Source organism: Periplaneta americana, chromosome 4 (genome assembly GCF_040183065.1).
Source record: "Periplaneta americana isolate PAMFEO1 chromosome 4, P.americana_PAMFEO1_priV1, whole genome shotgun sequence".
NCBI lineage: Eukaryota > Metazoa > Arthropoda > Insecta > Blattodea > Blattidae > Periplaneta > Periplaneta americana.
Genome location: NC_091120.1, coordinates 172,544,052 through 172,565,690, shown reverse-complemented (window position 1 = coordinate 172,565,690; position 21,639 = coordinate 172,544,052).

Genomic DNA, 21,639 nt, shown 5'->3' with positions numbered 1-21,639 from the left:
GGGCTGGCATAATTTAATATTAACTGAAAACATTTATTACTCATCTTTTAACAATTTGAAAGACATGAGGCAGAGGAATAGCAACATAATCATAATAATAATTACTTCCGTATGTAAACATCATGAAAATATTCACTAACTGACGCTGATTTTAAAGTCACTGGTAGATGCTTATGTTTGTAACGTAATATTGAACCATTACCTACATAGATCATGACATTCGTTTCAATGAAGTTACGACGTCAACAATGGATGTAATAAAATTTTATTGACTAACTAATAACATTATATTAGTGATGGATATTATTTCATACCAGTAATGTTATAATTAGGCCTACGTGATTATTCGTATTATTGACAGAAATATTTTGTATATTGATATTGATTTTGGTTTCCAACATACACATTAAACATTCTAAATCTACGGTTTGTCTACGGCGATCTTCGCTGGGATTCTGTCCCGTTGATTTGAATGTGCATGGTTTCTTTACAGTTTACGGCGCTGAACGTCAACGAACGTCGCTGGGCTCGACGAAAATCGTCGGCGTTTGCCTTGGAGGCAAAAACCTGGCGATCATCGCCGAGAAACCAATTGTAAAATTATAGTAGGTGATGAACTAAATCATTTAATAACACGTGATTTATACATCATACATACCATAATGGCGGTAAAACAGAAATCTTTCTGCAATTTCTCCACTAATGAAGACGATATATTAATTGATTAAACACAAATTCCTGTTCGACATGAGCCAAAAAGAAGAACCAACGTAAACAATAACAAATCTATATCTTGCATCAACCAGAGCTAATACAATTATAGCTTAACCCGATTACGTTGGTGTATAGCTAGCTCTTGGATCTATCTATGAAAGAGTAATGTTAGTAACTTGCCCGAACCAGGATTCGAACCCGGGCCACTGGTTTCGCCGTTACTCCACAGGTGTGAACACGAGCTTTGTTGGATATGGTTCATTTAGAATAGGAAAATTCGAAGGTACAGAATCGTCATATTTCTATTTTTAACAGGGCTGTATGTCGTCTGTTTTTTTTAACTTTTTCTGCAATAATATTACATTGCTGGCTTGGTACAGAGAAATTTGTAGTACGAGTTTCTGATATTCCGTGTATCTGGCTGGATAGTTTAACTCTCTTGATGATCAGTCTGTAAGTGTTATTGCTTCATTTAAGACAGCGCTTTGTTAAATGACAACGACGTGATGTATGGCCGAAGCCATGGCATTTGTGACACAGTATGACATACGCAGTTGGTAGGTATAAATCTGTTTTGACAAAATTATTATTCATATCTTTTCACTGAAATATTTCTCTTAAATACGTTTAAAGTGTCCAGCGCCGTAGCGTCGTAAACTATAACCCACTCTATAACCTTGTCACAATCGACCTCCTGTCACTCTTATTCCCTTATCTAACTCACTCTAACCTTGTCACAGTTCTCGGACTCCTGATACTTAGCCATCCCCTCATCTAACCCACTTTAATTTAGAACTCCTACTTACAAGGAGAGGACACGCTCTGTATATCACCGAATTAAATCAAATTTGGGACATGAAAGTACAAGACACACTGTTTAAAGTCATACCTGGTATGGGTGGCCAATGATCCCTCGTTTAGGAAATATTGGCTATTGTTTGTGACATACTTCCGTTAAGTGCTTAATAGGGAAGCATTAGACTGTGTAACAGCGTAGCTCATGTGGATGGATGCTGAGTTGTCATCCAGGCACCCCGAGTTGGAATCCTAATGCCTTCTCATTTTTTAAAGCTTGATATTATTATTATTATTATTACTATTATTATTATCATTACTATTATTATTATTATTATTATTATTATTATTATTATTATTATTATTATTATTGTGACGGCCACGTGAGGTTCGAACTCACGACCAGCAGAAGGAAGTGCTAAGTCGGCCGTGTTTTGGGCGGGTTGCGCGCGCATCTGCTCCCTGTGGCATGTGCTGCGGAGAGAAGACAGGGGAAAGAGAGACCACGGTAGAGAGGAGAGGGGTCCGGATTGTTCGAGTGACGCTTGGAGATATCCAGATAATTCGAGAGCTATCTCTGAACAACCGTAGAAATTTCTCGTAATTATGGTTTAGTTATAAAAGAAGAGACACGAGTGAACTTGAGCAGTTTATTCAGCCCGTCAGTAAGCCAGTGTTGTTAAAGTCAGTGGAGAGCAAGCCAGACAGTCTTGTGTAGCAGTGAAGCCAGCTTCGAGACCAGAGCGCGACTTGAGTTGTGTCCGTAACTGTGGAGCCTGAAGCCCGGAGTTCGAGTGCAGTGGACCGCAGTTGGGGGACCTGAGTTCGAAGTGCAGCGGATCGTCTCTGAAGGTCTGGGGTTCGAGATTCTGTGAACGCGTGTGACTGAGGTAGAAGAACTAGCCAAGACAAACGAGCTGTGAACTGAGAACTGATAGTTCTGTGTTGTAAATAGTGCTTTGTGAATATTAGTTCAGATTAACAGTTCATTGTTGTTAACAGTCCAAGTAAATTGTCATTGTCGTTTGCGGAGTGCAATAACGAACGCTGTGTTGCTGTGCGGAGAGCAAATCCCATTGTTGGCGGGAGTGAAATTAAATTGTAGAGAGTGATCATTATTGTTGAGATAATAAAGTTACATTGTTGTTTAGTTTAAAATTTACATTATTATTATTATTATTATTATTATTATTATTATTATTATTATTATATTTTAATTCACTTTCAGTTGTCAGTTCCCATATAGTCAAAGCCATGTTGAAATATGCGTGGTATGCATCAAAATTGATAAACGAACGAGAAGTGTTTGTGAATGTGAAGGATATCTGTTTCGCAGCAGAAGTGCGGAAAAATGTGTGTGACTGTGGACAACCCTCTTTCATTTGCCGTGTAGGAAATATGTGTATTTTGTGTGCTTTTATGACATCATAATGAATCGGGTACAAAATGAAATGGAATAACTGCTACAGAAATAGAACAGACGCCCGTGACACATCTTACCTTCTTACGTGAGCAATATTTCATTGTTTATCCTTTACAATACAATGTTAGTTAATTAGTAATTTATTTAAAAAACGATGAAGCATTCAATAAATTGAGAAATATGATATAGGTATGTAAATAGATAACTGTGATCACAATATTAATCATTATTAAAAGAAAAAAATATAGGACCAGTTAAGATTCGAACTCAGATTGCCTGGATAACAACTCAGCATCCAACCATATGGACTACGCTGTTACATAGGCCAATGCTTCCCTATCGAGCACCTAACGGAAGTATGTCACAAATAATAGCCAATATTTCCAAAACGAGAGGTCATTGGCCACCCATACCAGGTATGACTCTAAACAGTACGTCTTGTACTTTCATCTCACATAATCTTATTCCATTGGGTGATATACAGAGCGTGTCCTCTCCAGTAGCGGACGGTGGGTTTGAAAGTTGGGGAGGCCAAGGCGTGAATGATGAGAATATAAAAATATAAGGCCTGTGACGTACCACATGACCAAGCACAGAAGTTATAGGTTTTAAGAAATTAAAATTAGGTTTTCCAATTTATGTTTTAGGATTTTAAATCTTATGTTTAGGAATTTATATGATTTTACGAAAAAAAATAAATAAATAAATAAACAACATACTATTAATATATTACAACGGCTTGGTAAAGATTGCCTCTCTTTAGGACACTCCAAGTTCTAACCTACGAATTAGGTCTTTTTAGGTCATATTGAATTTAAGAATGTTACGCATTGCTACATAAAACGAATAGAAAAGCAATATTTCGAGAGTAAGTAGATAGCAACAAAACTGATTCGAACCTAAGAATCCGGGGCTTGCTCATTACAATTACATAGTCTAATTTTACAGCAAATTAACTCGATGTTCCTCTTTCTTCGCAAACCGATCAAATAGGTCACTACATACTGAACAACTGCACTAGAAGAAGCTAGAGACAAATCTGCATTTGTTCCTAAACTCTCGATATATTTAAAATACTGTATAAGTAAATACATCTCGTAACACAAAAGAATAAAATAACAAGAACACCCGCAAACAAGAGAAAATCTAACAACATAAATTAAAACTTTTACGCAGGGAGAGAAAACTAACAACACGTGACTCAATTTTCTAAAACCAAGAAGAGATAAAGAGAGAGAGCTTCCCAATACAGCCGAAACCGCCGTGACTATAAGCAGTACAGTTGTCAGCGGTGGGTAGGACGTCTCCAAATCGGCTCCCCTCGCGCGTTCTATCAAGTTTAAACACTCCGCTAACCAGCTATCTTATTGGTTGAATTGCTGTTGTCATGGTAACCGGGGAGTAGCGTCAAGTAGCCGACTCCTCTCTCCCGCTCTCGCATAGTCACTGCAGGCTGCTAGATGTCGACTATACAGGTTACAGCGCTATCTGTTATTTTTCAGTACGAATTATTTGTACTGTCTACAGTATAGCGAGCGGGCATCACCAACTGGATGTGATAGACTTTACGTTTACTGTACATCTTAGTCGTAGTGAATAGTAAAATTAATATAAAAGGAAAAATGTTCGTCATTTGCTGCAACTTGTTTGTGATCTTAATTCAGCTGAAATTATTACTGCCATATTGTGTTCTGGTAAAATATTATGGGAGGCATGGCCTCCCTTGCCTCCCCTGAAAATCCGCCGCTGGTCCTCTCCTTGTTAGATATCAGAGCATGCATCCATGTTATGCAGAACACCTTAGCAGTACGAGTAGTCGCTCCTCATTGGATACACTAGCAGACGACTGTTTGCTGCGTCGCCCAGTGGTCCAGATCGAGAGAAGAAAAAGAGGAGAGAAAAGAATTTTTGGGCTGTGTAAAAATAAGTTTAAGATCATGTCAAATTAATCTTAGGATATCAGTCCTTCTTACAGAAGAAGATTTGAGTAAATTATCAAAGAGCCTTTACACTGAGGCAACTTAAAGCAACCTGCTTGTCTATAGCAGTGGTATTTAATTTTTTTTTGCTAGTGTACCCCCAAAGAACATTTTTTTTTACCTTCGTACCCCCAAATACTGCATCCCCATTATATTGAAGTAACAAAAGACTATGTTTGATATGGTATGTAAAATAAATTATTATTATTATTATTATTATTATTATTATTATTATTATTATTCATACGGCAGTTATTGATACAATAATAATAGTAATGAATTACGCAGGGGCGGACGCAGGATTTTTTTTTCGGGGAGGGATTTGAGGAGATAGTAAGAATGGAGTAATGAGAAATAAGTTTATATACTCACAATTTGTTTCAGAGTCACAAACATTTACAAATTGGCCTGAGTAGCGTAGTCGGTATAGCCTTCTGTGCTCGAAGTTGCGGGTTCTACCCCAACCCAGTTCGATGGTATTTAAGAGTGTTTAAATGCGACAGGCCTCATATCAGTCGATTTACTGGCATGTAAAAGAAGTCCTGAGGGAAAAAATTCCGGCACACCGGTGACGCTGATATAACGTGAGCGTTGTTAAATAAACCATATTTTTTTTAATTTTAACATTTACAATTACTGCAATACAAAAACAATGACAGAATGACATTTACAGAAGAAGGCGACGAGGCTTCTTAGACATTTCATCCAGTACTTCATGAGCTTTTACTTCTACATTTTTATGTATATATATGAAGGCCAGTCCATTTAATCTGTCTGCTCCCATCGTACTCCTCAAGTACAGTAAGTCTTCAAATACCGCAATGTTGAGAACGACCGTTTTGGTGTTGCTGTAGTTACAGGCAACATGCAGAAAAGGTTCAGTGCCTTGCGAGTGCAGGGAAAAATAATTTCATTGCACCTGTTCAAAGATGATATAAAACAGTAGGTATTAGGTGAAGATTTTTCTGATCAAGGAAATTTCTTCTCCACATCTTCAATTCATTGAAGAAAGACTCTGGTGATGCATCAACATCATTGGGCCACTGATTTACTACAGCCTGAACAGCAGTTTCTAAATCTTCATCTGATACTCGCACTATGTTTTTAGGCAGAAAAGTTTGTATGGACTTTAGGATTCCCTTATGATTTAAAAACCTGTCCTTGAGCTGACTAATGAAATAGTCTAAGAAGAGAAGGAAAATTACAAGCCTAAAATGCACTTCATGACTCTCTGTCTTGAAGTAAGAACTCTGTGTTTGTCTTCCTGCAGTTCATGGAATTTAACATTTTAGCAAAGAGAATTTACGTGGAAAATTCTCTAATTCCTATGTGCATTCACAAATTAAAATTAATATTATTTTTATTTCTTGTTTCGTATTTTTTCTCAAAATTTCGGGAGAGGATATATCCCCTTAACCCCCCCCCCTTGCATCCGCCCCTGGAATTACGTAAAATATTAATGAAGCAAGGAAAAACATCAGTTGATATTGTGTTGATGTTGACCAATGCTAAGGATCTTGGATTTCTTCCATTCTCCTGCGGACGTCCCAATTAGATATGGGAACGGAGCGAGTAGAACTATTGAGTAAAGGCCCATTCACAATGAAAATTAAACATAACGTAAGCGTTAACTTAAGAATGTAAACGTTACGGTAAAATCAAGAACATTCACGATGTGAACATAAACATAACCGCTAAGATACTTGGTGACCATGGAAACATAACAACGACGCCATTTCCTCATATTCTGTCGTATACTTCAGCGCTCCACGACTGTGTTCTGTTTGCAAATCACGTAAGCATAAGTATGAAAGTTTGGAGTTTGCAAACTTTCATGTTAACGTCTAACGGCAATGTTAATGTCAGTGTTTATCTGAATCATTGTGAATGATCCCATTTGGTAACCTGGCCGCAAACTTCTGTGTTTATGTTACGGTTATGTTTAATTTTTATTGTGAATGGGCCTTAACTCTGTTCTAGCGGTTTAATGTCTTGGCAGCGGAGCACCGGAATTACTCGGTTAACCGTAGCCGTTACCGGTCAATTCAAACGTTCGAACAGAGTTCACTTAGTTCTAGCAGGCAACGACATAGGTACTATTGTTTTAAATATTTTCTGCTACAGGACAAATATATTATTTCCGACAGGAGATATTCCCAAGGCGGGCTGAAATCCTATTATTTTTGAAGAGGAATTCATACTATATATAACCTATCAAGTGGGCCTAATGAACACTGATAGTCTGTGCATTTACTGTATGTATATAATAATAATAATAATAATAATAATAATAATAATAATAATAATAATAATAATTATTATTATTATTATTATTATTATTATTATTATATTAGAGTAGGTTGACCAGACGTCCTCTTTTGTCCAGACATGTCCTCCCTTTTAGGCCTTTGTCCGGGGTCCGGGCGAATTTAAAAAAAATTAAATGTCCTCCTTTTGGTAACTTGTGTGCCTGATGTTTTGAAATTATCTGATTTGACTCCTTTTTCAAGTAATTTGCTTGTAGGTGACAGGAGCATCGACGGAATATACTCTTTGCCGACGATCATATCATAACTAACTTTGTTAAATCTAAATAGATATTTTCTGTCCTCTTTAATAATTATTGTAGTTCCCTTGACTTTCATATGTAGCTAACTGCAAAACCATTATTATTAAGTTTTATCATAATTATTTTGTAATAAAAGAGATATTAACATACTTTTAAATATTATGTAAGCCTAAATCTGTACTGTAATTTTTTAAATAAAATAGATATTGACGTAATTTATAATATAGGCCTAAGTCTAAATCTAAGTACATAATTTCTGTCCTATTTTTTTCGAACAATGTCCTTGTTGAAGATTCGTGTCCTCTTTTTTATCGATGTGTATCTGGTCACTCTATATTAGAGCGTTTGATTAATATTGAAAATGTTAAAAAAATGAAGTGTATTATATTTTTATATTTGTGTTTATTGGAATTATGTTACCTCACCAGTCATCATTCTATTTGTATTTCTATGATTTATGTTACCTAATTACTTTGATTTATCAATAATATTACTCTTTACATAGTTGTATGGAAGACTAGTCATGTTATAAAATAAATAAGCATTACATTCTTCAGTTCAAGGTTCCACGTTTCATTGATTATTTTATCCATTTTCCGTAATAATAAATAATTCTGTGTGTTATTTTTTAAATGCTTTAGGCAGCGCTTCATGGAGCCCGTTTTTTCTATCTTCTTTCTTACTTATCTGCAGGGTTTAATGTTTACCTCGCATGTTAATTTATTAGCCGTTAGTATTATAAATTATTTTATCAATTTTATTTCGTCTCTGTTATAATATAACAACACTGAAGGTTAAATAGGCCGTTCATATAAAATAACTCCGAAAATAACTGTAATCACTCGAATAAAATTTGCAACCGCCATTTTGCAATGAAGCGAAGCGAAGTACTTTTTTTTCTCGTCAATTGGCAAAGTGAAAGCGCTTTACTACAACGCTTTTAAAACACGCTTGGTTTCACTTTCAAAGTACGTTCTAAAATCGACTCACTCTTCCAAATTTTAAAACTGCCGCCACAAATTTGTACTCGGTACTGTACTCGGATCAACCGAGTAATGACGTCACAGTACCTGCTCCGAACTGAACCGCTCCGTCCCCAGACCTCGTCCCAATAGTATTTGGTGAGCTGCGATGGTAAATCAGCATCTATTTTCTTTATTGTTGGTCATTGTAGCAAATGTTCTTTATCCATGATGGAGTTCTGATTTCTACAGAGGGTCCACTGTGAATGCTGGTAGATATTAATTCGATGTAGATGAGAGGCGAGACAATCATGTCCGATTGTTAAGTGAAATATAGCAACAGCCTTTTTTCGTGGTAAATCTGGGATGTTATTACTGTCTAGCATAGCGGTCATCACTCATCAGCACAGAGCATCCTGAGGCTAACGTCACTTACCCGCGGAGAACACACTGCACGGTGGTGCATTCGTAGCTGCTAGCGGGTATGATCTCTATCTCTTCCTGCTGCATGACGGGGCATGCGGGACAGCTCCGCTTACCCTTTGCTGATGACCACTGGACTCCAGCAGAATGTTCCAAGGTTTGCCTTCGCTTTTCTTCAGGAATTCCTGTTTACAAAAGGACTAGACTGTGAGTTTGATCCTGACTTTTGAGGCATGGAAAGAGATTGTATTATTTTGAGTTTGTTTGATGTTTGTTCCTTTTTTTGGCCAGGAAGTCAGCCTTCTCATTACCTACTATTCCACAGTGTGAGGGTATCCTCTTTACGAAGATCTTGTAGATTTTAAGAGCAGAAAGAATTTCTCTTACTCGTCTGTTTTCTGGAAGACTTGATGTTAGTGCTTGGAGTCCAGATTTACAATCACTAAGTATAACCACTTTGTTAAATTTATGTATGTGATGAAAACGCTGTTTCAGGGCTGTATTTGATTGTTCCTAATTCACTATCAAAATGGGTGAATAGTGTTCTAAGAGATAAGTAAAAGCTAAGAATGTCAGTGTAAATTCCTGCTCCAGCATTACTGTGTTTATCAAGCAGGGATCCATCTGTATAAATATGAAGCCATACATATTTTGGATATCTTGTACATATGGTTTCGATAGCTAATGATTTTAATACTGATTGGTCGATGTCACGTTTTGCAGTGATGTATTGTATCAGGTCATTTTCACATTTAATTTCAGGCTGACAGAGTGGGTGTACTGAGAGTAGAAGCTTTTCTATATTATCAATTGTTTGTACATTGTATTTACTTTGTAATTTATAAATATCCTGGAAGAAGTCACATTGTGTTTTGAGTTGATAATGTAAAAGTATGTAAACTGCAATAATGATCAACAAATATAATAAAATAAATTATGTCTATTTTATATACCTACGTAGTCAGTGAGATGCGCACCTCTTGAGACAATTCCGCTTACCGTATGGGTACGCGTACCTTAGATTGAATAACTCTGGTCAATAGCATGCGATTATTTGTTGCCATCAGTTTTGTCACGCAGCATGCACCCCTTTACATCCAGTGCGATTGGTTGCTTCAAATTTTGAGTTAGTTGTGCTGAGATGTCAGAGCAGACAGCTGCTTCTGCTACTACAGTTGAACAACGATCGAGAAATCAAGACTAACAGCGCCCGCAAAGCCGAAAACCCGCACGACAATATTTCCTACGACGCGTTGACTGCTTGTGAGTGAATCAAGCGATCAAGACTTCGGGAGTTGTTAACTCTCGAAAGTCAAGCAGCCTTGAATCGTCATAGTTGAAACAGAGAAAACGTAAAACAATAAATAGAGTTTACATTCTTGAAAATACAAGTTTGTGTTTTCACAGATCTTTGCCAAAGGTTTGATCCTTTGATTGCATATGGTATTATCCTTTGCAGTCTTTGGATCTTCCAAAGGCTTTGGCCTGTGATACATAAAATGGGATGATATTCTTTGCCCTAGTTTGTGAATCTCCGGTTTCTATTCGGTTCTCATCAGCACGACGAAGAAGTCGTGGAACGGTAATCTTGTCAGAAATATTCGGCTTCAATTCACCTCTTCAGCTAGAAAAGTGTGATGATAAAAATTCTGTCGATCACTACTCTATGACAGAGTGGAGGGAGAAGGAAAGATCTCTAACGATGAATTCCAAATTGTAGAATTTGATACATCTCCACAAATGCTATTGCTTTGTCTTTTGACTTATGTCTTTTGACTTTGCTTTCCAAATGACCTTTTATCTGTTTTGACAACTGTTATATATGTATAAACAATCAAGTAGCCTATTTCAAACATCATCTCTACCTTTCAGTGTATAATAATCCGTTCCCCAATCTTTATTTAATTACTAGGCCCTTATTAAAAGGCTAGGATTTTTTTTTCGTATGTTTGAGATCAAGTGTACTATTTCAAGTAAAAGAATATTAACGCTTCATTTAACGTTATGCTTTATGTTTCTTAGAAATGCAAATTTATTTGAGATTTTTTTATATAACCGTAGGTAATATATGATAATAGAACCAGAGCATTTTGATAACTATGATACTGATTACTTGTAACCTCATATCCTCTGATCTCAATAAAATATCTTTCAATACATAAATCAAAGCAGCTGTCATTCGCAGCTCATGAACTCCTTCTAGTCACTGAATAAGAGGACGACAGTGATAGTGATAGTCATAATGGTACTGATATTGATAGTGACAGTGACAGTGACAGTGACAGTGACATGACAGTGATAGTGACAATGTTTGTGATTTAGGTACATTTTTATCTAAGAAGGGCATAAATACATTCGGCAATTTACAAATGTCAGGTAAGTAATTTGTCATCACATATTTGGAACTGGTGCCCCATTCTTAAAAAAAAATTGCTTTTTGTCACGTAAAATTGTTTTTTGTTCCATAACTTGTTTTACACTTCAGGATGAAAAACTATGGAAATATTTTTTTCTTACATTAAATACAGTAATACCGGCTGTAATACTTTCATTTATGCACTATAAATTGGACACACCTGAACAGTGGCGTACGCAGAATTTTATCAAGAAGAGTTATTATTAAAATTGTTTATAATTTACATTATCGGTATTTAAAATTTTGTGTGTAATAATAATAATAATAATAATAATAATAATAATAATAATAAATTTCATATTTTGTCACCTTCAATTCATTCTTGGTACTAGGCAGTAGATCTTTCTATAATAAAGAAAGCATTGTTATAATTCGAACGTGCCGCAGCACCAAGCACAGGAATTATTGGAGTGGTAGGAGGATTACGCCTTATATCGATGTAGATTTTGTTACTCGGAGAGTGAAAAATTAGAGATGGGAAAACTATTATGGATAAAAAATACTCAAATCCAAATATGTCTTTTTTTTATTTCAAGGAGGGTTCAAACTCGGTACTCCCCTCCCTTGCGTACGCCCCTGTCCTTGAAAGATTTTGTTAAAATGCATTTTATATCCATAACAATATAATAGGAAATCATACTTGACCTATACGGTGGAATTCATTAGGAATATAGAGACTTGTATATTTTTGTACGCATTTATCGCAAGTTGGACCACTGTGTGTCGCAGTGTTGACGGTCATTTGATGAAGATAAACGAAGTATAAAGTTTGATTTTAAATCTTTATATGATGATCTATGATCCATTTCTAAATCACTGACACTATAGTCGCGATGCTGTTATTCCCGGCGTGACTCCTCCTTGCTTACGTCTTAGGAAGTGAAGGTTCTATAAAGTCTAGGTAGGTAGTATCGTTCGCCATTTTTGTTCTTTCGTTGCCGAACTAGCAGACGAGGGATCTATTTGCAGCACCGTTAAACATTATCATGTCGTACCTCCTATGATAATAAATCAAATGCACTGTAATTGAGCAAATAATTGAGCTGCAAATAACGTCCTCGTGTGCTTTCTGCGAACCCAACGAAAGAGCTAAAATGGCGGGCGATTATATTAAGTATTTATCGAGCCTTAAGGAATGAATCAGCGAATCACAAGGCGCACACGTTTAAATGTAGCCGACCTGCAACGCGATTGGCTGCCGGAAATTAGAGCGACGGGACTATAAATCGTTGACACTTTGTATCTGAACAAACGGAGACAAAGACACCACCTGTCGAGGTGTTGGAGCAAGTTTCATACAGTTCCGATCTGGTCCCGTCAGACTTTTATATTTTTGGTCCACTTAAAGATACCTTAAAGGGTCGTCGATTCACCATGGCTTGCTGCTCAACCGAAAAACTTTTTTTCTGAGGGCATCTGGAAACTTGTGCAGCGATGGATGTTGTGCTAAATCATAAGATCATAAGTATCTAAACGGATAGTGAAAATATATGAGCAAGAATCCCGAAAAAATATGCAACTGAAATCAAAATATCGAAATATTTTCAGCAAAAGCCAAAGTCAAAAATACAAGAAACGCATATCGGATGAAAGAAGGGCTCAAAAGTAATCAATTAAGCCTAAATCGAATGATGCAGGGCTAGAGCAGTGATCGTCAGCACTCGCTGAAATGGGTAACGGGTAAGAAGTATATTGAATATGCACCGTCGTCGTGCAGAAGGGAGAGGAAGAAAGCATACCCGCCAGCAGCTACTGATGGATGCTAGTGCAATGTCTTATCCGCGGGTAAGAGACGCTAGCCCGAGGGTGCACTGTGCTGATGACCGCTGCTTTAGAGAGGAAGAAATCCAAAGCGGCGCACCTCGGAGAGCCCCAAGCCACCAACCGAGCACCTCTACCGTGATTTCGTGCGAACCAATGGATGTGGATTGTGGCCAGTGAATACGATTCAAAAGAAGCAAACACACACAGCCTACCTACCGAGCCAGTAACTTCTACGTCGAACTCCTTACTGTCAAACACGGATCCACGCAAATGAAGCACTGCGGGTGTGTCACCGAAACAGCCTACCCGAATTATTATTTTTTTTCGTTAATCTAAATTAAATTTCTTTATCAGTAATGTTTACGGTATGGAAAATAGTTCATTTCGAGAATAGGCCTATACCACGCGATATAATCTATTTCTTGAGTATATTTTCATTATCATCATTTTAAGTCACGGCTCAATCTTTTCTGTCATCACATCACTTTTCTGCACAATAAATTCGTTCAAGACACTAGAAAATTTGTAATTCGTACAAATAATTTATCAGCATATCAATAACAACCTAATAAAATTACTTACAAAAAACTCTCCTAAAAATAATATACACTTATGAAAAAAAAATAAATAAAAAATTATTTGATTAACAATATTTTCACCGTTACAGTTACACATATATAAAAAATAAATATAAACATTTACATAGAGATAATAAATTTTACAGGAGAAAAAGTTCGTCCAAAGGGCTGGACTCTGGAAGAGTACCCAAAACGCTCATTGCATTTCCGCGTTGACGCAAGTAAGTAGTGCAACGGCGATCACCAGTAATGGAGATCAAAATTTGGCCGATTTGAGATACCAAAACTTTAGCGTCATGACTCCAAGGACCGAAGGTCTCCACAGCAAATGGGACAAAGATATAATTGTCTAAAAGATTAGCATATTTATCGGCTTTCTTCTTCACGGCTAATTCAGCAGCATATGCTGCGCGTCTGAAGGTATCGGTAAGTGAGATGGAGCTAGAGTGTCAACGCAAGTGGAGTCCCAAATTAAAGATTTTCCTCTAGAGTCTAGACCATGGATTTAAGACGAGACCATCTGCGCGACTAATACCTGGTGGTTCCAAAAGAGACGGGATGCCACAAGAAGTCAGAGATCTTTTAATGATACATTGAGTGATGTATATCTGAGAATGCGACCCTTGCTCCTCGCACAGCTGAGTGCATGATGGCCGTAAATATTGTATCAGCAATTCCTCCGCAAATACATTGGTGTGGCTGACACTTTTCTTAATTTAGATGAGTCGGAAATTCACCCCTGTCATAAAATTCAAGTACTGTACGGCGTAACACATCTTTGTCCAAGTCATTGAGATCTGTCACATGACGTCGTCGTTTGATTGTTTTCGTAGAAGATGAAAATTTCAGGAGAGGTTCTGTAGATTTTAGCGTTTACACGCAAACCTTATTTACAGATCGTTTAGAAATTCCATACATTTTTGCAGTAAGATCTCGAGATTTTCCTAAACCAGCAGTGTCAATATCTTCGGTATGTTTAAGAAAGTTATGCACATTGTAAATCGTATTTTTGTTGTGATTGTCCCATTCGTTTGCCTTTTAAATGGTGTACTGTATATAACACCCTCCATAATATCAAAACAAGCAATAAACTAATGTAAATTATATATTATTATAATGTACCGAAGTACATGTGATATTTCCATGCAGATATTCTGCGTTATCATACGATGAAAGAGTAATGGAAAGGAGAGGGAACCCAAGAGTTGGAACTTAAAACTGAGACGATTCTTCCGACGCCGGGGTGAAATCCGGTGTGGCTTAAGGCTAATTCACACGGAGATAGTTTACAGGAATCAAGTGCTTGGAGCAAGTCGACTTTCCTTCAACTTTCCCCGTGTGATATGGTCGAGACAGTCGAGTTGTGACTTGGCGGTCAAGCAGAATTTGAGTTGACGACCCGTCAACTTTTGTGTCCACTTTCCCGTCACGTGACCAACTTGACTCCACCACTTCCCGCGTGTGAATGCAAACTTGTAGCAACTTGGCAAGTAGAAAGTTTGTAGTTTTAGGCCTACTGTCGAAGTAAATTAATAATGAACGCCCCTAAGTGGAATTCCAACGATATCATAAAGTTTTTGGAAGTGTATGAGAAGTGTGAATTTGTATGGATTATACGTGACAAAGAATACCTCAATAAAAACAGCGGGAATTATTATTCCAGAAACTAGTCAGTGAACTCATGAAACAAGGTTTCGAAAACAACAAGGCGCCAATTAGCTGCACACATGCTTTAATATGTGCTGGTGGCATCTTCAGTTTCACCAAACTAAAAATGCTAGTTCACTATTGATTTTTATTCACTATAACAGAATTCGAACACCACTACGAATTCAACATTCAGCGCGTGCTTTTTTTCAAGCATGGTTTCAAGTTTAATGTCTCCGTGTGATCATAAGTATAGCATCAAGTTTAGAGACTTCAAGCACTTGACTCCTGTAAACTATCCCCGTGTGACTCGGGTTTTAGTGGATAAAGCGTCATCAAGTAGAGCTGAAAACCCGGGTTCAAATCCCGGCGCCGGAGAGAATTTTTCTCCGTTCCATTACTCTTTCATCGTACTGTAAATTAGCTAAATAAAAATGGAAAATAATAAAACAATTAATACAGTAGATACGAAGTTAAAGATCAATGACTCTGCATAATTAACAATACGGCTATCTGTAACAGGCTTATATTTTTCTTGACACGCAAATAGCACTACCATCTGACAGCAGTGACCTATGCTGATTCAAGACGTGCGTGGCCTGGGGTAGAGATAACACTCCCACTCGCAACACCGCACGAAGTTTTAAGATTCGCGGGGAGACGCCAGAGGAATTTGACCTTCAGATGCATTTTCTGCTGACGTGGAGTTTTTATAATATAGGATTTAATGGGTTGGCTCTTCGGGCCCAGAGGCTTATCAGGTACTCGACTAGCGATGGAACCTGGTTCTGCCAGAGCTGAGACAGAATGGCACGCCTTTGAGCATCAGATTAAGGGGAGAGGATGGTACTTTTTTAAATTTTTTTCCTATTTGGTATAAAATATTAATTTTTTGTATGTAGAGAACTCATAGCTGTGGCAATTCAATCAAATAAAAATATTTGAAAAAAAAAATTATTTGGGGGCCCAAATTTGAAAAAAAAAATATACCCAATGCAGGGTTGTACTAAAACCGATATATCTAAACCGTTTTTAAAGATAGATTCAAACAGTTTTTGCAATGTATTTGCAAAAGCATGTTCTACAAACTGTCTGTAACAGAATTGTGATATTAGTCCCTACGTTTGTAAAATAAACAATTAAAATTTAATAATAATTTTCTGATTTCCTTTCTTGCAAACAAACGGACGTATTTTTTAAATGAAATCAAGTAACAAAATTTTGTTTCATAGAAAAGTTTCCAAATAGTCTAAAGAATATGTGTTCTAAATTTCATGCATGTATCTTTAATAGTTCAGAAATTATATCCATTTTTGTCTGACAATGTAGCAAAAAAATGAAGTTACTGGAAACCGATAAAAGCGGGGGTGTGATTTAAAAATCCATAGCGCAGGAAGTTCAAAAATGACGTCTCAACATCCGATAAGAGCACAAATACCCACAAAATGTTATGCAATACATTCCACACATATCAAAGGGCATTTTAAAGAAAAAAAATTGTTTTTGAAAATTTAATATATCAGAAACAACAATAAAAGTGAGCGAGTGATTTAAAAATCCATAACGCAGGAAGTTTAAAAATGGCGACTCAATATCCGATAAGGGCACAAATACCCACAAAATGTTATGCTATGCATTCCACACATATCACAGAGTATTTTAAAGAATTTTCTTTTTTTGAAAATTTACTCATTTTTTCACCAAAAAATACCATCCTCTCCCCCTAACGAGTGCCATCTTTGCCACCTGGCGGACTGTAACATTAATCACATATAAGGAGCACAATAATGGGCCAAAGTAAGCCTAAGTGCGTAGGGTGCTTCATATTTGTCCACTTCGCCATTTATCATCATTTGTATGCTCACTAGTTAGGTTGAATGTCACACCAGCAATAATAGCAGATGCACCAACACTTACGCTATTATTATCTGTAGTATTACCAGGTTCTTCATTATTACGTCTATTATACAGTAGTACGTTTACTTTCACTTTGTTCTCTACTCTACTTTAAAAAAGGAACGAATATGTCGCGAACTCACTGTCATATGAAGTGAACTGAGTGACCACTCTCTAGAAAATGTTTCAGGCTTGTCCCAATTCTATCTTATCCATACTATAAAAATATTAGTCGTATAATAAATGCCTATACTTAGAAAAATAACTTTTACGTAAACGTTCATTTGTATATTAATTTGCAGAATTATGTTTTCTTCACACCTAGTTAGAGAGAGACATAACCTCTATCACTCTGACCTGGGGGGGGGGGCATTTCCATCTTACGCCCACTCTCCCCGTATGTCGTGAAACGTTGGCAGTAGAAATTTCATGGAGCTGATCTCGTTGTAAATAGAATCGTGCACAGCTGGTTACAAAAATAAAAATTATATATCGTCGCCCAAGAATGAAAACCTCGTATCTCAATTTTTTTTTTTCCAAAAAATGCTTTTTTGGCTTAATCCAGACCTGCAGAACTGTAGCTCCTGAGAGCGACTTCTTTCCTCCCCTTTCTTATCCCATCCACCTTTTCTACCTGTGAGGTCACGGCGTTCTAGTTACGCTCGGCTGCATCAACATTCATTCTCGCGGCGGAAGTCGATCATCCCCAATAGAAGTGGAGTGAGGCTGACGTCATAGTTCCCCTACTTGCGAGTTCTGCAGGCCTGGCTTAATCGGAAAATAATCTCGTAACTCATCAGTAAGAAGTGTAAAAACAACTGTTTCTGATTTAAAAGTTACATTTGGTCAATTATGTTAAAAGAATATACAAATGAAGTCTACAGAGAGTTTTTTGTTCCTCCTGTACAGTTTTGTTTTCGTGAGATACGGGGTTTTCATTCTTGACCGACGATATTGCTATTGAACGCCTTGCGCTGTAGTCAGTATGCAAAACTCTTCCGTCTAGCGGAGTGTCTCAGGTTCGGTTTAACGAATATTTTAGTTGTTTCTCATTCTTTGTGTGTAGAAGGCAAAGGCAGACCACACTGAGTCATGCAGGAGTTTCAAGAGACCTTGCAAGGACGCTATTATCATCGTGTAGGCCCATTATTTAACTGATAATCCTTCTTCTCTCACTACAATCAATCAATCAATCATCCATCGACTCATTGATTCATTGGCTGATTCAGTGATTCACCGATTGGTTCATTCATTCATTCATTCTATGAAGAGATCTATAAATGAAACGTGATTAATATAATTCAGTATTATTTGTATTTATCCTGGTAATAATGAACAGTTTGACTCGTAGACATTTTGTTTTTGCAGCATTAACTTCCCATGATTGTACGAGAAGATTCGAAGAGAACGGCAGTTACGTAGACTTTCAGCTCCCCCCTACTACCATTAATGCACAACACAATGTCAATACGGCGGTTGCTGTCGTCTGCGACACAACGAACTTTTCTGTTGATTTTCGAGTTCGTCATTTTTTCCGGTTATTATATGCTTATTTAAGTTGTGTTAACTCTCGCTAGTGGTTTTGTATTTTATTTTATCCGTCTTAGTATTTATTTTATTATTGTAAATATTTTTGTTTTATCACTGTTATTATTATTATTATTATTATTTATATCATCAGCATTATTATTTGAACCCTGTAAAATTTATGTAGACTACTGGACTGTACCCGAGCACGAGCATATGCTCATTTCGGGTATCTATTCATATGTATTCAATTCGTATGTGAATTGTAAATATATTTGAATTTGAATTCATTCATTCATTCAGGTATTACAGTTGGTATCGTCAAGAGCAAAATATATCTTCTTAAAAATGATTTATTAATGAAATAATGCATCTGGCTAGAGTTTATTAAAAGGCATTAACAACGCCTACTCTTTTAGAGGTATTACGCATGTTTTGTGTAAAGTGTAAACGTTGCAATAAAATGTGTATATAGTTATTTTCTCTTCTATTTAGTATTGTAATTTATTCTAATCTTGCATTTCTTTACACACCTGATTTCATATTATGCATTACACTTATTTCCTTTGTTGTTATCTATGTCCATTTGTTCATATACGTTACGTAGATAAGTGTAATAAAGTATGTATTCAACTGTAGGCCTATATTAAGCAAACACATTTTTAAATTACAAATGGTAAATTTCCTTCAATTGTTACTCTGTGTTTGTGTACTCAGAAAATGTCAGTGTTCTGTCTAGCCTGCTAAACATCAGGGGCAACCGGTTGAAATTCGAACATTCGGTCGGATGCTCTATCTTGACGGATGCTCTCTGACCTGTCGAATGAAAACCGGTTTTAAGCTCTATTCTGCAGCTTTCCAGTTGTAAAATGTTACTATATAAATTCGCCCTTACCTTCAGAGCGAGTGACAGGGATTAATTATTAATTGTGGATAAAACTGTTGAATGATTGCAGGGGCAACGGATATAGTCTACTCAAACACCGTGTCTGTTTATATACTCCATTTTGAGACTGAAAACCTTATGGCTAATTATGACCATATAAGGAGATACTGACGTCACCAAGTGGAATTTATTTCTAGGCGTATATTATTTATTCCATTAATTCGGGCCGGGAAAAGCAAATGACTTAAAATTATTTGTTTTGACTATTATACAGTATATAATTGCATTCAAACATTGTAAAGTTGTTGTCTATATCCACAAGTAAAACGGCAAAGTTTGTCTAGGGAAGGAATTATTACACCGTCAATGCAAATCTCTATGACGTCAAACTACATTTATCTCATCTGTTGATAAGACATCTTGATCTTGCTTTGACAGCTTGTTATGCAATGCTTCGTTTCGAAGAAACTACGGTCGGATTACTAGAATAGCTCAGTTCTTGCAAGTAGAAGCGGAAAACCCGGTTTCTACTCTCCTTGATTTTTTAGGAAACGTTTATACGTAATATGACGTGCAACAATGTGCAAAATCGTTCATTACATTAATGGTGAAATAGTCAGTCAATGATATGTAGATGACTTCCTCATCCGTCTCGTCTGAGGAAGTGGTAGCTTGTATCATTAAAACGTTCAGCTGAATCATGTTTGATTGAGATTAAGATATGGACAAGCCGATTCTTTAATACGCCTTCTAACTGGATAGACTAGGATCGCATACACGTGCCGCGAAACATAAGACACCGTTCGTCCAGCTTTATTTATCTTCTGAAGAAGGTCATGTTACACATTTTTATCTCAAAAAACCAAAGTGTAAATAATAACCCACAAGGTATAGTACATCGCAAACCTTTTATTTTTTCACTGCAGCCACCAGCGTAGCTCAGTCTGCTAAGGCGCTTTCCTGCCGATCAGGAGTTGTGCTCGGGCTAGAGTTCGATTCCTGCTTGGACTGATTACCTGGTTGGATTTTTTCCGACGTTTTCCCCATCCGTCAGGTAATCTATGGGGAATCCTCGGCCTAATCTCGCCAAATATCATCTCGCTATCACCAATTCCATCAACGCTAAATAACCTCACAGTTGATACAGCGTCATTAAATTAAAGAAAGATTCACTGCAAATACAAAAGAGAGTTGTCATGCTTTCCAAACAACATATTCCTACCATCTGTTAACATATTCACATTAATATTCAAAGAAATGAAAGATAACATGGTTTATATAATTATGTATGGTTTACAACCAGAAAACTGTAAATCTCAACGTTGAGGGTTAGGTCCTAGCACTCTTTACTTCCAAGATCTTCAGTTAATAAGAAGTGAGATAGTATTTTGAGAACTAAAATTTGGAGTTCTTTTAATTCCTGATAAAATAATACGGTTAAAATTATGCTGTGACGGCTGGTACCACATCAGATTAATTGGGGATAGATTTTGAAGTAAGATAGGGCAATGATCTATCTCCACTTCTGTTCAGTTTCTGCTGTATTCTGCACTTAAAAAAACAGCCTTTATAGACGCGAGATTGTACCTAGGGCACAATAAATTCAATGTTCTGGAATATGCTGATGACGTGGATTTGATTGCCAGTAAAGAAGATGATACTAGAAATCTGTTTAGTCCTGAAATTTGAAACCAATTAAACTCGTTTAAAACTTAATTATATATAATATATAAAAAATTAAAACAAATTTATGAATATGAAAAACAAGTATGCTCACGTTAGAGATCAAGTACATTACAACTCTTTTTTGAGCCATACATAACAATAATTTTAGGAACGATTATAACATGAGACCATAAAGAAATGGAAAACATATAGCTTAACATTAAATTGCTTATTCAACAAGATACAATAAATAACTGCACCTTTCTGGACAAACTTTTGGTCGAAGAATCGAAGACATGTATCAATAGCATGACATATCTACGCAAATAAATGCTAAAATTCATAACTTTGTACATTTTTCACTTGTGTGTGATGAAAGCATAGATTTCACAGAT